This window comes from Crocuta crocuta, unplaced genomic scaffold (assembly GCF_008692635.1).
Source record: "Crocuta crocuta isolate KB4526 unplaced genomic scaffold, BGI_CrCroc_1.0 scaffold862, whole genome shotgun sequence".
Lineage (NCBI taxonomy): Eukaryota > Metazoa > Chordata > Mammalia > Carnivora > Hyaenidae > Crocuta > Crocuta crocuta.
In genome coordinates this window covers 386,520-403,810 of record NW_027529584.1, presented here as the reverse complement: position 1 = coordinate 403,810, position 17,291 = coordinate 386,520, and the positions used below count along the sequence as shown (strand labels likewise).

The 17,291-nt window shown below is 60.0% G+C and overlaps 1 protein-coding gene across 1 annotated transcript in view; it reads right to left on the bottom strand.

The window, feature by feature from the left end:
- RIMBP2 (RIMS binding protein 2) overlaps positions 1–17,291 on the bottom strand; it is a 93,820-nt gene that overhangs the window by 72,389 nt on the left and 4,140 nt on the right. Inside the window, exon 2 of the mRNA XM_077761720.1 lies at positions 12,593–12,715. The gene's annotated coding sequence lies outside the window, so the exon portion shown is untranslated. The remainder of the gene's footprint in view (positions 1–12,592; positions 12,716–17,291) is intronic.

Genomic DNA, 17,291 nt, shown 5'->3' with positions numbered 1-17,291 from the left:
CACACCTCGCAGAGTGCACCCTTCCCAGTGCCTGAGATGCTAGCGCCTGTGTCGCCACACGGCTGGCCCTTCCTTCCCTCGAAGCACTTCCCTCCGCCCGTGGGGACTGGATGTGTATGCTTACTCTGTCTTCTCTCCTGCCCCTGGGGCTGAGGGCCACGACTCTGGAGGACCCGCCTGGGTCAGGTGACACCCCCCAGGGCCCCGTAGTGCTGCGCTGCTGGCTGCTGGCATGCAGCCTGTGGAATCCAAGGTCACGCAGAAGCCCCTCCCTAGGGCCATCCACACACACACCCACCCCCGTCCGCACCACTCATGGCCTCCGTCATCACTGTCCGTACCACAGGCACCCACCTACTTCACAGGCGTCACCAGCACCGCCTCGTACCCGACACGCACACTCACGCTGCTCCACACGAGCCTCTGCGGGTTCTGCACGGGGCCCTCATCTGCTTCGCACCATCCTAATTCTGCGTAATTCTCACTTTCTCAAAGGCTAGAAATGAATGGGTCAGGCACAAGCGCGTTCCCATTTCACTTCTGACGTCGCCCAACAACTCAATACTTGACGTTTTAGAAATGACATAAACGGGAAGCAGACACGTCACCTTCTCTTCCCAGTTTTTACGAAGACTCCGCAGACGAGTGCTGGATGAACGGCTTTGACCTTAGCGCAGCCTTCCCCGTTTCCCTCAGGGTTCAGGCTTGTCGATCAGCCCCCAGGCAGGCCGCCGAGTGCCCCATGGTGGCCAGCTTTCACGTCCCAACTTCAAGGTTATTTCTGCCTCCCTGACTTCGATTAGGGCGTTCCCTCTGCCCAATGGCCTGCTTTCCTCCTAAGTATTCACACATGCACCTGTGCATGTCGCAGAGTGCCCCAGGCCCCATCACACTTCACCTTCTCGCAGCAATAAAAGATGGAGAGACACTACTCTTGGTGACATCATCACAGCACCCAGATTCGGCATCCTCACCCTCAGCAAAGCACAAATTCCGGAAGGATTGCTGAGCTAAGTAGTTCATACCCATGACCCACAGAGTCTTCACAACCACCTAGGAAGCAGGCAATATCTTTACTCTCTTACAGAGAAAGAAACTGAGGCCCAGAGAGGTTAAGCAACCTGCCCAATGTTGCCCAGCAAGGAAATGACCAAGCAAGAATCTGAACCCTGGGAGCTCAGCTCCCCGCTGTGCACGCGGCTTCCCCCCAGGACCCCTCGTGCTTGTGGGATGTGCCGACGTGCAGCAGGATCCCTGTGAGAGATGCCGAGAGAGAGCTTTGCGTGCACGGTCTCTGACGCTGACAGGCCACGAAAAACATGTGCACTTCTCCCAGGAGACCATTCCCGTCAGCATTCCTCTAATTTCCTGAGGCCGACATGATCCCGGCTGTCCCTGGAAGCGCCAGGGGCCACGAGTCCTCACAGAGAGTCTGGAAACCCCTGCTTTCACCCGAAGACAAAATGCCACCAAATTCCCAATATTTGGCTTCACTTCCTTTCGCACGCAGCCTCCCCACAGCAAGGACAATTGGCCCATTCCACCGGAGCGTTTCACATCTGAAAAGTACGAGGATTATGCCCCACAGCAGGCAACGCCTGTCTAGACTGCTCTGTCTGTGGCGGGATTTATTTTTAAAACGGCGATATTTATAGCCGGATGCGGCTGCCTTCTCAGCCGAGGCCCGACACGAGACAGCAGGGGCGCGTGGAGCTGGCCCCCTTATTCCCTCAGTGTCAGATCAAAGGCGGGCTTGTCTTCTGCTTTGGGGCTGCCCGGGCAAAGAAATGAAGGAGAAACAAATTTCCCTCAACAAGAGTTACCTGCGACGCGTTTCCAGCTGCATCCGCAGGCTCCAGGACGCACACTGACAATCAGGGGGCCTCTGCGCACACGCTGTCCTTCCACGCCACGTCTGGCGGGAAGAACAGCAGCATCGACTGACCTCATGTCTCAGACACAAGGGAGAGGCACTTCAAGCTGTTTGTGCTCCGTGTCCTGTGACTTCCTGTCCCATCCACGCAAGTCAGAGTCATTCACGACGAGAATTAGCACGTGGAAACAGAGCCACGTGCCTTCTGGAAGCTGAGATACGACTCAGAGTAGCTCTGTGTCTCATGCTGCAGAACGTGAAGAAGTGAGGGAGCCCCCTGGGCAAAATCGGGGCACCTCCCTGACTCCCGATTCGTCCTGAGTCCCGTGGGCTGGCCCTCGTTCCCCACGTGACCCCAGAGGAGGCAGAGACACAGGGACAGGGGCCCTCAACAGGAGCAGAGCAACTCAGACCCCTTCTCCTGCTGCCCAGCGGGCCCGGTGCGGCCAGGCGGAGGCTACAGTGGGCCAGACCGCCCTCGCGGGGCGATGGTGAAGGGGCCTTCCTGGGCCCCCACGTGCTTGTTTATCAAGTGGAGAAAAATGCCCACCTTCCCAAGGCTGTTGCGAGGACCAGATGAAATATCAGATTCAAGGTGACCTTCCCAGAATTAGGTTTCATGTGATAATTGGTGTGTTTTAAGTGTGTCATTTTATGATATTTTCCATTTCTTCTGTCCTTTTCGCTATCCTGTCTCCTCTCCCGGTCTTCTTGTGGATTGTCCCGATGGTTTCTAGCATTTTATTTTAACGTGTCTACTGAGAGTCTGGCTACACATTTTTACAGAACTTTTAGTGGCTGCTCCAAGGACTCAATGCCCACGTTTACGTTTAAGTAATCTCCTCAGCACGATTATGCACCTCCCCAGGCAGAGCGCAGAAACACCACAGCTCAGTATCCTCACTTTCCCTCCTTACGTAGGGGTGTCTTCGGCACGATTACATCCACACTCACCAAAAACCACGGGGAGGCACTCAGTGATGAGTCTTACCTCACGGATACGTGAGCCCTGGGGAGGTGACCCATGAGTGGAGGGGATGAAGAGCAAGGCATTCTATGCAGAGGGAATGGCGTGTGCAACAGTCCTGTGGCAGAAAGAATCGAAGCAAGTGCCAGGGTAAAGGACGGCTGGTCTGACTGCGGCCATGGGTCGGATGGTCAGGATGAGGGAGAAGGGGCTGCGTGCTTCCGGGTGCAGCAGCAGCTGGGTGGGCGGGGAAGCGGGGGAGTAACGAGGCTGGGCTTGTTCCAGGGACTGTGGGCTCCAGCTGAGACACAGTTTACCTCCTGGACACGTGCTTTCACTTATGCAAACGTAATTACAGAACGAACACTCCTCCTGGGCCAGGTGCCTGGAGGGCTGCAACAGGACAATGAGCAAAGCAAACATTTTTGTTCTCGTGAAGCTTCCGTTCTCTGGTGGAGGAGATGCAGGAAATTAACAGGCGATCTAGCAAAGAAATCAGAAATCAGGGTTCCAGGGACCGATACAGGATGGGGGAGAGGCAGGGGGGTGTGCAAGGGGAGGACGAGGTAGCAGAGAGTCTCCACAAGCTGGTGAGGGAGGGGACATTTGGCCGAGACCCATGCGACGACAAAGAGCCAGTCAAGCAAAGTTTCAGGGAAAGCTCAGAGGCAGGAGCCGGCCTGGTGTGCATCTCTATGGTGCAGGGGTGCACGGGCAGGGGGGTGAGAGGTGAGGGAAACGGGCAGATCTGGAGCAGACGAGGCACTCCCCCGCCACAGTCCAGCGTACACAAAGTTGGAGCCCTCACTAGAATACACGTTTTGGCCACTAGGTGTGGACCTGACTCAGTTTTCACGGACTACATGTTGATCGGAAGTACCCCCTGGCTGGTGCGGAACGGGACGTGTGTGTCCACGCCACCAGCCCACGAGCGCTCAGCCTCCTGAAGTCTCTCCCCACGGAGACGGGGGCAGATAGGGAAGCTTCCCGAGCAGGAAATTTCCGGTTTCTGGCTAGCGCCTGAACATCTAGATAACGCTATCGCTGTCTAGATCTGGTCCATGCAGGGTTTTGCTGCAGACGGAGCCCTGAACATTATTCTCATCTTGCAGAAAACCCCGGAGGCTGTTACTGAACTTGAGCTGAGTTTCAGAACTTAGAAAATGAGCCACAAAAAGTTCATGACAGCTGATAAGGGCAGCAGGTCGGGGACAGTGTCCATTTGCAGGTGCGAGGAAACGGGAGGGGCACGGGGAAGGAGACGCAGATAAGGAAGATTAGTTGTGATTCCGAGAATCATTTTTTAATCCCAGATAATCAGCTGTTCGCTAACAAAGTGAGCCGTAGATTAACTATATTTAAATGGACTAATCTGTTGATTAGGAAAACAAAATCTGGTCCCCAATGCTTTTTCCTTTGAATCAAACTATAATGCGCGGAGTTTAATTAATCAGAAACGTTTTCACACACCTGGGTCAAACTTCCAGCCTTGGTGCAGGGCGCTGTGCGTTCCGGCCAGGTCGCTGGAAGGGAGACTAACCAGCCTCACCCGGAACCTGCCACGGGCAGGTTGTGGGACCAAGAGGGAGCGAGCAGGATGGCCTCGACTAAGCCATGATTTTAAGAGAGGGATAAAACCCAGCCTCGCTCCGCAGTCTTGCTGGATCAGCCGTGGGCAGGCCCGGGCTCCCCCGGGGCGCAGGGCCAGGGTTCCCCTGCCTCGGGCCACCGGCCCGTGGCGATCCTTGGCCCCATCACTGCCGTCTGTGCCCCTACCCCCCCCCAGTCTGCTCCCCACGCCCGTGTCTCCAAATCCCTTCTCTAGACAGCAGGCTCGGGTAAGCTGTGCCCACCCCCCTGTGGTCTCGCCTTGCTGGGTTCCACCCGCAGAGCCCTCTGCCCGGGCACGGTCACGCTCCCCGGCTCTGAGCGGACGTGATCGTGGGGACGAGATCGTGGGAGGACACTGCACACCCCACCATGCTGTCCTGCAATTTCCCTCCATGGCTGTGGCCCCGCCCACAGCAACTGCCGACGGGCCGGGAAGGGCCCGTGGCCGTGCCCACTGCTCCCTCCCTGCTTCGTGGCTCCTCAGTGGTGTCCGTGTTGCGCTCTCCCCAGGACAGGCCACTATCCCGGCCAGGGCTCTCGTCCTAACTACAGATGGACGTCTCTGTTCTGACAACCAGAACCACCTCCCAGGCCCTGAACAAGACAACAGAGAAGACGGAGGAAGCTGTGCTCGGCCGGACGCGTGACCAAGAGTCACAGGTGGCTCTTCCTTCCCACGGGGGCCAGTGGGACACTCAGGGTCTAGAATGCCGTGACCATCAGGCAGCGGGACGTCCACGTGGCACACGCTTTCTTGCGGAATCCTCGAGTCTCAGAAGCTGGAGGAAAGACGCTGGTTTACTCTATTTTGTCACCAGGTCAGACACCTGCCAGGGCCACCGGGCACAGGTGCGGAGCTCGGTGCAGGCATCCATGTCAGACAGCCACCCGGCCACCTGCACAGGCGGGGGCCGCGAACGCTGAAGCGTTTTGGTCTGCGCCAGAAAGACACTGACTGTGCTTGATTTCCGGCCACGTGTTTGCAGAGCACCTGCAAACCCAGAGAAGCAATCCCCCCAGACGANGGTGTCGGCAACGGGGCGATAACCCACCCGGTCAGCCACCCGTCTCTCACTCACACTGCGTTCACTCATTCGCTGATCTACGTGACCGATTGCCATTTCCTGAGCTGAGTGCCCACCGTGTGCCGGATTCTATCCTAGGCACGGAAACCGTCTCTCTCAAGGATGGTGCCTTTGGGAGAGAGAGCCAACGACACACAAGTAAACAAAACAAACGAGCTGGGGTGCTTTGAACAGAATGAAATCAGGCAACATGGTGGTGACAGGCAGGTGGGGGCTCCTGTGGATAAGAGGGTCGGGAGAGGTATCACCAAGAAAGTGACGTGCGACCAAGACAGAAACAAAGTGCTGAGGCAAAGAGCATTCTGAACAGTAAGTGCAAAAGTCCTGGGGGGGGGGGGAACAAGTGTCACATGTTCCAGAAAGAAGGCCAGCATGGGTAGGCACAGGGAGAACGGGGTCCAGGTAGGAGGAGGAGTAAACGACTAGATGGGGGCAGACCATGGGATCCTATAGTAAGCGGTCAGATTTTAATCTCTGTGCAACAAGATGCAATTGCTTAGTGTAAGCAGCAATTGTTTTATTTTGCCAACGTGGCTGTGGCCGCCGTGTGCAGAATGGGCTCTAGGGGATAATGCAGGGAGGGCACAGCTGAAGGGCTCTGTAAAGCTGAGGGCCTCACGCTGTCAGTACTGCGAGCAGGTTGCTTGGAAGCGACTAGTTCCACTGGACCGACTTAAGAACATCCGGTGCCTCGGGGCACCTGGGGGCTCAGTCCATTAAGTGTCCGACTTCAGCACAGGTCATGATCTCACAGTGCGTGGGTTCTAGCTCTGCATCTCGCTGTGCTGACAGCTCAGAGCCTGGATCCTGCTTCAGATCCTGTGCCTCCCTCTTTCTCTGCCCCTCCCCCACTCATGCTGTCTCTCAAAAATAAACATTTAAAAAATTTTTCAATTATAAAAAAAGAATATCCTGTGCCTGTCTCTCTCAGACCACGTTTGTCATGTGGCTTCTCTATGCCTGCGTGGGCACCAGGCATCTACTGATAGCAGAAAAGAGAGGGAAGCTTCCCACATGGCACTCACTGTCCCCTTGTGGGTGATCGGGACAAAAGCCATCAGACAGCAGGCACGGCCAAGTGCAAAGGCCCTGGGGTGGATGGAACATGCCCGGAGAAGCACTAGGAGGCCAGTGTGGCTCGGCCTTGTAGACCTGAACTTTCCTGGCCCCTCCCCATCTCCCTCACCTCATCTGCTTCCGGTTTCTGCAACTCAAGCTCCTCATCGTTCCTCAGACGCGTCAGGCACCACCCCCGTCTTAGCCTTTGCACCTGCTCTGCACACTCCCTGCCACTTCACACAGTCGGCGAGGCCTCCCCACCGCAAACAACAGAGGATTTGTGTCTTTAGCCCTCGTAGTTCTTCCTGCCTGACGCATCGTTAGCTTCTTTATAAACTTGGCCTGAACCGAGGGTGTGGACTTGGGGCCCTTTTCTCCAGCACCAGGAGTGTTTGGCATATTAGGTGCTCATTAAATACCGCTGCATGAACACGTGTGTCCTTAGGTGTGGGTCCCGTTGGGTTTTCAGCAGGGCGACTTCAGGAGACCTTGGAAGCATCCGAGGCCCCCGGAGACCCGTTTCCTCTTCCAGTCAGCACATGGGTCATGTTTCTCCGGGTGTTCGAGGCCTGGCACAGCGGACGGGCCTGTGGGCGGGCGGCGAGCCAGGGACTGGTGTACGGAACCGGCCACAGACTGTCGGGGCACAGGCACGGGCGTCTTCGGCCACACGAATTCCAGCGTTCAGGCGGCCGGGACACCGGTGATGTCTGGAAACGGAAGACGCAACTTCGGGGCGCCACGTGCACACCGCAGGCGGCGGGGCCATGAGGACGCGGCGCCAGCGTCACGCGAAGGGGCTTCCTGTCCCTCTCCCTCCGCCGCCCGTGCTTCCGGGGCTCGGACGACGGTGTCAGGTACGAGGTAAAGGGGCCCAGCGGCGGGGCCCAGCGGGTGGTCACGTGACACCAGCACTGCCTTCCCGGCGTCACACCCGAACCCGAGTGACCCGCTTCCGCCTCAGCTGGGTGGTCCTCAGGGTGCGGACAAGGGTTCTTCCGCACGAGTCCCACGGTCACAGGGCCCCCCAGCTCCACCACAAGGCGACCGGACCCCGACCCCCATCGCCGCTTCTGCATAACCGTGAAAATTCACGGCCCAGCCCCGGGCATCGTCCGTGTCACCTCCGTGTCTGTCACGTCCCCCATCCGGGCCCTCAGCAAATTCTGGGTGTACCTCGAAAAATCACCCAGAACCGCCACCCCTCGCTCTGTCCCGCGCCCCTGGCAGAGGCCGCCCTCCCCGGGTCCGAGCGCGGCCACCCGCGTGGCCCCCTTCACCGATGGGAAGCAGACGCACCGCCACCTGCCGACACGCCGGCGGCCGCCACGTCCCCGGGGCCCGGACGGTGGGACGAGGTCCGTGCTCCGTCCACGCTCGTGGATGCGTGGAGGATCCAGTTGTCACGTGTCTGGCGGGCTTAGTATCCGCTGTGCCTCGTCCACACAGATGCTGCTGAGAGGTGTGAATCTATCCCTTTTCCCTGACGCGGACACGTGAGCTCGCACGGCAGACACGTGGGCATGCAGGGCGGACACGCAGGGCGGACACGTGAGCACGCAGGGAGGCACGCAGGCAGACACGTGGGCACGCAGGGCGGACACGTGACAACGAAGGGCAGACACGTGGGCACGCAGGGCGGCACGCAGGGAGGCACGCCGGCACGCAGGGCGGACACGTGGGCACGCAGGGCGGCACGCAGGGCAGACACGTGAGCACGCAGGGAGGCACGCCGGCACGCAGAGAAGGCACGGAGGGGGCGCCGTTTACACTGCCTCGCGATGCGTAGGCCCCGAGTTCCGCCGTCGCCTGGGGTTTCAGATCCCGTGGACCAGGAACGGATCGGGAACAGCACTGGTCTCCGAGTCCCGCCGTGAAGGACTCTTCGTGGGTGCGTCCTGCGCAGGCTCCCTCAGCGGCGGTTCCGTGTCCTGCTAACAGCGCACGACTGGCCTGAGGGAGCACCGCCGCTGGCCCCGCTTTCGGAGAAAACTCCCCGGGAAGGAGCCGCGGGGCCGCGCCCTGGAGCCGCTCCGGCCTCCGGAAGCGGCCTCCTCCGGGCTCTGCGCCCCTGACGAGCTTCCCGAGCAAGCAGCCCCCGTGTGGCCTCGGCCGCCGGGACCTCCCGGGGAATGTGGCTCCCTCGTCTCCTGGGGTCAGAGCTGGGTCATCACGCCTACTTCCCTTTACACCCCTGCTGCCAGGGCACTCGGGCCCCACCGCGGCCCGGGACGCAGTCCGCACGCTCACCTGCGAGCCGCCCTCCTTCCCCTCCCCCACCGCGGTCACGTGAGCACGAGCACGCTGCTGTCAGGACGAGTGAGGACCCTGCGCGGAGACTCGGAAAGGCGCTTCGCAAACACACACATCGTGAATGCGTTCGTTACGAGTTTTTACAGTCAGGAGGGATTTGAATCGGGTTAAACGTTGATGGTTCGGGTTACGCGGGCGGCTTGGGAGGGCGGCCTGGCCAGCGTCCGTAGCGTCCCCCTGGGCTGGCTCAGACAGCAGCCCCGAATGCAGGGTCACCGCGCTCCGCGGAAAGCTCGCACGTTCTGAAGGGACGTCATCTGTTGTCTGCAAGTCAGCGAAGCCCAGCGACGGGTGTGCGCCCCGGAGCCGTGGCCAGGCTGCGCCCGAACCCGCAGAGGCGGCTGACGGGAGTCAGCCGGGAGGCATCCAGTTCAGATCCGCGGCAACGAGAGACCAGGCCACGCCCGGAGACGAAGGCCACCGCGGTCCTCAAGCCTGCGGCAAGCGCAGGGCTGGGCGTCGGCGGCGTCTGGGCCCCGCCATGCCTCCCCCGGGTCCGTCGGCGCCCAGGAGCTCCGATGCCGGGCGGGGGGAGGGGAGGCCAGTTCTGAAGTGTTTCTATTAATACGGCAAAAATACCAGAGTTAGAGCAGAATCCATCGGTAGCAGTTGAGTGATGTTTGCAAACCATGCCGCAGTCACCCTGCTCGAGGGGGGATCTTTGAAACCAGCAAAGTTGTCCGGGTCTGTCCGCGAGCCCCGGGACCCCCACCGCCCCGTCTGCCTGCGTGCCACGGTCACGCCCATGCCGAAAACACGCGGGTCACGTCCGGATGTTCCCGTTCCCTCGGCGGCAGCAGAAGCATCCCGTCGACCCTGCACGTCTTCCTCTCGGACCCCCCATCTCTTCTGCTGCTGCTTCCCTCGAGGAGCTGAACCCTCAGGAGCCGCGGTGGTTTGCGGCCTGGCCCCTCCCGGCGGCCTTCACCCCGTCTCTGGGCCGCGGTGGTTCACTCACTCGTGCAACCAAACCGAGAGGGATTTTTGCGCGGTGGATACTAAGCGCCTGGCTGTGCTCTGGGCCCCACAGCCAAGCAGGGGAGGCACCGAGCCTGGGAGCATGGGGCAGATGGCGTGAGCCCAGAGAGGAGAGGGTGCTCCCCTCCCCTGTGCAGGGGCGAGGCTGCCGGAAGTGAGTGGCGCGTGGAGGCCGCACCAGACCTGATCTCTATTTGAACCTGCCGTTCTGGCTCCACGTGCACGTGTGGGAGCAGTTGCAACAGCGAAGTGGGGTCTGGAGACCAAGCCTCCACGGCTGTCACGGGTTCCCCAGAGGCCCCTCACAGGCCCTAATGTCTGCTGACCAAGACGGCAGTGACCTTGACTGTGCTCGGGCTGCCTGCCCAGCACCACCCTTAGAAACGAGGCCCCCGTTCAGTGGGTTCACGGGGATGTGCCTGTCCCAACACCACACTCCACCCTCAGACCACAGCTCCTCGACCCTGGGATTCCCTGTCCCACAGTCCCCAAGCTCCTCACCTGGGGTCCTGCCCCCCAAGGGCAGAGGACACCCGGGTGCGGCCGCCCCTTGACGACAGGGCAGCCAAACAGAGGGCTGTTCGCAGGGACGAGGGACAGAACCGGGGCTTGAACCAGATGTGTACACGTGTGCAAGGCCAGGAAGGGTGGTGGGCTCCACGCCGCTGGTGGAGCCCCACGGCCGTCCACCTGCTGCAGGCAGGGACACACAGAGGTTTGGACACATGGGAACCTCTCACACCTGAAGCTACAAAGGAGGCCTCCTCTGCCCACAGAGGGGACCAGCCTTATTGTTCACCTTCCTAAAATCGTCTAGGGTCGGGCCGGCCGGCACTGGCCACCCCCCCAATCCCTGGGCCCGGGGAGCGTGTCACCTCCACAGAGGAGGACCCTGCAGGTGTGATGAAGGGTGCTGAGGGGAGACTGTGCAGGTGGGCCCAGTGTGACCGCAGGGTCCACGCACACAGGAGGCAGGACGCCCCGTCGCCAGCTCGCCCGTGGAGGCTGGGGTCGTGCGCAGCGAGCAGGAGGCGGAAAAGCCATGGAACAGAGTCCCCACAAAGCCTTCAGAAAGGACCGCCCTGTCCACACCTGGACTGAGGACGCCGGGCGCCCTGGGCCGTAGGGCACATCTATGTCTGGGCCGCAGCCTCTGTTCCACTGGCGGTGGGTTGCTCTGCCTCCGCACCACCTGATCGCCTGCCCTGTGGTCGTGGGGGTCCCTGCCTGCTGGACACCCACAGCCCCCTCCCCAGACGTGCCGGTCACCAACGCCTCCAGACCGCCAGGCGTCCCTGGGCGGCAAAGTCACTCCCGCTGAGAACCGCAGCTCAGCACTGCCACCGGATTCACCAGTGCCGCCCTTGCCCAGGCACCTAAGCCAGGGTGGGACAGACAACGCTTTGTGGCTTCAAAGAGCTCGGCCGGTAGTCCACACGCCGTGGAAATGAATGACTGCCCGGCCGGACCTCATTTCCCTAGGGTGATGCTCTCGATGTACGACACACTGGGAGGCAGGAGGCCAGAGTGAGCCCGGGCCGTCCTCAGGGGAAGGCAAGGTGGGTGGGCGGAGAGCCACACGTGGCCGGTTCCCCGTCGGGGCCAGCGGTGAACAGGCCATCTCTTTTTTTTAAGCTTGTTTATTTATCTTGAGGGAGAGTGTGAGCAGGGGAGAGGCAGAGAGAGAACCCCAAGTAGGCTCTGCATTGTCAGCACAGAGCCTGATGTGGGGCTCAAACTCATGAACTGTCAGCTCATGACCTGAGTGGAAACCCAGAGTCAGACACTTAACCAACTGAGCCCCAGGTGCCCCAGGCCATGTCTGCCTTTAGTTGAAACAGAACTCACACACCATCAAGCTCCCCCTCGGACAGCATTAGAGCAGGGGTTTCAGTAAATTCACGAGGGTGGGTAAGCGTCACACAAATTCCAGAACATTCTATCACTCCAAAGGAAAAGCAGCTGCTCCCCATTTCCCGCCTCACCCCAGTCCCTGCCAGCCACCAATCTGCTTCCCTCGGAGATCCAACAGCTTCCCCAGACGGGGGCTCTAGACGGAATTATAATCCCTTCTTGATGGGGGGGAGGGGGTGGTGGGTACCGAGTGTGGCATGTGAACCACGGAGGATCCAGGCCACGGAGGTGCCACACTGCAGACCTGCAGGCGAGGACTAATATATTCTTTCATGTTTTACAACATTTTTCTTCAATGAGAATTCATTCAGCCTCACTCCGCACCATCGGTAACAAATCACGCCCCCCACATTAGACACCGATAGGGCGCCCAGTACTTCAGAAATGCGTGAGGACTGTCCCATCCCCCGCACCCTGATGAAGCCTTTCCTGACTTAGCTGTTCTCTTTATGACAAAGGTCATTCAGCATCTGAGAAACAGCTTAAAATTCATGAAGTTTGAGAAACCGGCGGAGACGCCCCTGGTCCGCACGCGAGGAAGCTCGAGTCCGCTGGCTGGAGCCCCCGCCTGCTGTGCCCCGCTCGGCTGTGTTTAGCTTCCTAGGAAACGCGAATGCATCATTGGTTTCACGGGGCCGCTTCCAGAAACACTTGAGCTTTGTTTCTTATCGCGTCTGATACCGTGAAAAGGGTCCGCACAGCCCCGAGAGCCGCACACGGGGCTTGAGCCGCCTTCGGCTCTGAGCCCCGGCCCCGTGCCGGCCCCGAGGGAGGCAGAGGCGCCCGTCCTACCTGTAGGGCCTGTTCCAGGTTCTCCAGCTTGGCTTGGAGCTGCTGTCTCTCCTTCACGGCCAAATCGCGCTCTCGGATCACGGTGGCGAGCACGTGGTGGAGCCGGGCATGCTCGGTCCTCACCTGCGAGTGGCGGGGGAGAGAGAGGGGGCCTGTTTATGCCACGCACCACATCTGCGGGGGCATTGGTCCTCGGCTGCCATCTACCGCTCCCTCCTCCATCTTTTCGGGGAGTCTTCCCCTCCCTCATCCCGATCGCGGGCTTCGTGGCGGGTCCAGTCCCGCCGCGGTGACCGCGGGTGCCCAGGGTTGAAGAATTAGCACACGACATCCCCGTTCCTGCTGCTTCCCCACCACAGTGACAGTGCCTGGCTCGGGGGCAATGGGAATGTGACCCGGGCTCTGCCAATCAGTGCAATCGCATCCCCTGGATATGGTGACTGGTTGGAAGGGCCATGAACCCCGGCTGCATCCGTGGAGAATGAGATGCTACACTGATATGGAAGCCTGGAAAGAGACTCCCTCTTGTCCCTTGGACCTGCAAAAGTTGAGGACAAAAGGGTGGGTCTGGAGCCCCACTTGCCACCAGGAAGGGACAGTCCATCTGAGAACAGAGCCAACAAGACAGAGACCCAAGAGAAGCAGAGGGAGGAGCAGGATCCTGATGCCATAATTTGAGCACCTAGATCAAGCCGTACCTGAAGCTACTATTTTCCTTTCCAGTCACACAGGCCAATAAATTTCTTTTGTCCGCTTACACCAATCTGAACCATTTTCTGTCCCTTTGAACAGACATCCCTAACAGATACAGAGCGTTTACCCAAGTAGTCCAGGATACTAATTCTTTTGTGTGAAAATTCCACTTTTGTTTTAAAAGCAGACAAAAACGGCCACAGGGCTGTGTGGGCTTTATGATGATGGGTGCTCTACGAGCCTCAGAAATCACGTCTACTCTCAGACCACAGCCTCCCTGAGAACCAAGTTTTGAATTTACTGGGCGGGGGGAACCACTTACTCTCAGTCTCTAACGGCTTCTCGGAAACCAGCAAGGACATGCCCCGACAAGGGAAGATACCTTGCTTTATTCCCCGTTAATTTTTGTCACGCGGCACAGTTGAACCAAAGTGCAGCCTTTTAATTTCTTTCCCTCGTCCCCAGATGTGACAACATGAATTAAGGCTTCGATGACAGATTGCCACGAGGTCGTATCTGTCAGCTTTAAAAGAGGCCCTTCCTGTTTCAGACACTCTCTGTGCAGCATGTGCGTTTAACCTGACAATCTTCGTGGCGCCAGAAGAAAGGAAGGCACCCGCTTGGCACTCCTGGGTGGCGGGGTCACAGGGAAGCTGTTATTAAGAGGTCACGTGGAGGTCTGATGCACAGGAGTGTGTTCGTGCCGTTTGCTACAGCGTGCAGCATCAGGCAGTGAGCTGGGGGAAAAATTCAGGTGCGCCAGGCGGACAAGTCGTGGCCTATCGGAACTAGGCAGAACTCACACCTGAACCCCAGCACCGGGGCAGAGCCTTGGTGAAAGCCGCCATGTCCTGTGTTCTAGCTCATCCAGTGCGCTAAGGCTGGTCCCCCCAGCCAGCACACACCCAGCTATAAATCAAGGCTTGCCTCTCTCTGATTGAGACGTCCTGTGGCCGCCATGGAAATCAGAACTGGTCCAGACTCCTGGCCCGGCCTGCACGTTTCCACAGCCTCCGACCCGCCAGCTCTCCATTCTTACCTCAGGCCCCGTTACACCACACTCACGTGCTCGGGCTTTGGCCTGCAAACAAGCCAAACTCAGGCCTGCCCACCCCAGGCCCTTTGCACGCGCTGCCTGTGCCACAGCAAGCACCTATGCACCCCCACACACCCACCAGATTGTGGCGGGTCTGGCTCCTCCTCATCACCTATGCCACCTCCTCAAACAGGCCCTCCCACCGCGCTTGAGACAATGAAATCCTCCCACTCGTCTCCCCCGGCACCCTCGCCACTGCTCGCCATGCTGTTTCTCACCGGTGTGTCTCGCTATCTGGAATGATCCTTCGTAGCTGTTCACATTTCCCTGGGGTGGCTCCTCGTTAGAGTCTAAGTCCCAGTTGGACAGGACTTGTCCCTCTGACCCAGTTCTCTGTCCCCAGAGCCTGGAAGACTGCCTGGCAGTCGGAGGAAGGCATTGGGGAAAGACAGTCAAATGCAAGTGGCTGTGTTCCCGGGCAGATCAGTTCTGCGGGGCCATCCAGGTGTGCCGTCCACCCACACAGCCCGTCAAGCTCCGGGCCTCAGGGGGCCCCTCTCCCTGCTCGCCCGCTCCCTGATGAAGCGCGGCCAGCAGATGCCAGCAGGAGCTCGGGCGCTGCAGGAGAGACGGGCCGGCCACGGCAGGCGTGGTTCGTACCCGTGGTCCTCTCCGCGGCCCCGAGGCTGCCATCCTGGGAACAGACCTGGCGGCCAGGCCGACGACCAGGGATCTGGTTGCAGGGGGACCCGCACCGATCCCTGACTGATGGCAGGGCCTCCCTGTGTCCAACCCTGTGCAAACCACAGGGTCCCTGCAGACCACCTGCCAGGCAGATGGGACCGCCCCGTAGACACCCTGGGCGCTGCATCTGTGCTGGGCTTCCTGCGACATACGCTCGCGCGTGCTGTGACGACATGGTGCCACCAGAACGGAGCTCGCCGCGTGTGGCTCCCGGAGGCTGGAGCCCGGCCACCCCGGGGTCTCGCTCACGGGCTTTCCCTGTGCTGACGGTGCTTTGTATCCTTTGCTGTGACGAATCGTAGCCATGAGCTGCCTGTGCGCAGAGTCCCAGAGTCTCCCTAGCGAATCAGCACCTCGGTGGTCGTGGGGACGCGACAGTGTCCCCTACCTGCAGCCTGCACTTGAGGAGCCTCTCCTCGCGCTCTCGCCCTGGGCTGCTCGCCCACCGGGCTGGCGCTGCCTCCCGCTCCCGCCAGCCGCACCTCTGTGAGCCGCCCTCCCTCTCCTCCGCCCCCACCTCCGAGGTGCCGACCGCGCCCTGCGGGGACTCTGGTGGATTAAATCCATGATGAACACAACGTCCCCACAGTAGAAACACGGAATGAGGGTTCAAAGTCCACACGGGCAAGGCGTTTCTGAGAAGCACCTTTGCTTTGTCCCGAAGCCGAGGTGGGTTTCAGGCTCCGTGTGTGGAGCGAGAGCGCGGGCAGTCGGGAATCACACCCTGAGGGGCGCTGAGCAGCACTCTGGGCGACAATGGACGGTCCCCAACCTGGGGACAGTCACAGTCCAGCCGTGCGCCTGGAGCCCGCTGGCGGTCACCAGACCCGCTCTCCCGCTGGGAGGCCGCGGGTGGAGGTCGGGCAGGCGTGCGAGGGCCGGGGCTTCCCGCAAACCCCACTCGCCCCACGTGGAGCCGGAATGCTGCGCTTGGTACCTAGAAACCGCGCGGTCACGGCAGTAACAGGAGAGAAAGCGGTAACATTGGGGGAAACGAGTTGTGTCGGTCTCGAGGTCAGTGCTTTGAAGGAAAGTTGAAATGGCTGAGGAAGAAGTTGCAAGGGATGTCTGGATGACTAGAAGGTTCTAGAAGTTGTTGGCATTTGTTCTGTAATACACCTCATCTCACGCCAGGACTGGTATTTCTCGGACACACTGAGCAGAGTGTCTCCTCTACGCTTACCAGAACGATTGAGGGCGTTGCTCTGGTCTTGCAAAGGAAGGGAAGAGGGTCTGCTGGGGGGAGGGGAGGTGGGCAAAAGGGGTGACTGGAGACTGCGGCAAGCTGGGTGATGACCCCACACAGATGTCCACACCCGGGTCCCCAGAACCTAACACGCAGAAGGGACTTCGCAGAGGTGACTGAGTGCCCAGGCCTTGTCCCTGACAGTCCAGGTGGACCAGCGGGTCACAAGGGTCCTGACCGCGTGGAGGCGGGAGCGTGGGCATCAGAAAAGGGAGACTTTGAAGACGCTCTTCCGGCTTTGGTGGAGGAGGGGCCCGCGAGCCAAGGAGCTGGAAACGGTGAGGATGCGTCCTCTCTCTCAGAGCCTCCGCGTAGACTGCAGTCCACCTGCACCTTCCTTTTAGGACTTGACCCCAGGCAGCGTGCCCCCAGCGCCCCCACGATCAAGAAAGAACGAAGGCGACAGTAAGGCAGAAATCTCCAGCACCAAGCTGTCCCCTGGAACGACGCCTTTGCCCGACAGTCTCCCGTCTGTCCCCAGCTCCGAGGCCTCAGCTGTGGCCGGCCGCCGGCTCCCTGCGGGCCACACCCGTGTGAATAGCCTGGGGGTGCAGTCTCCTCCCTGCCGGGCCCACAGTGGAGACACCGCATGATGCTGAGCAGGAATCTCTGGGGGACAGTGACCCTTCGGGAAAACACACTTCCTGAGAAAGGCTTTGTCTGTTCCTTCTCTTCCACCTCCAGTGAAGAAGCGACGCTCAGGGACGGAGCAGCCACCCTGTCGTGGAGGTGACGCGTCACGGCCCCAGCATGTTGGCCCTGGAGGGGAGCAGAGCCCGGGCCCTGGTCCGTGTCCGCAGCTGCCTCTGCCCCAAGCTGCGCACATCTTCCTGCATGAGAGCAACACTGTCCCCGGGAGTTTATGCTGCCAAGCTCAGGTCCCTGCGACAGGCAGCTGGGGAGAATCCCAGCTGACAGACCCGAGAGGGCGTCGTTCTCTCTGGTTTGGGAGCAGCTGATCCCGCCCAGAAACAGATGCC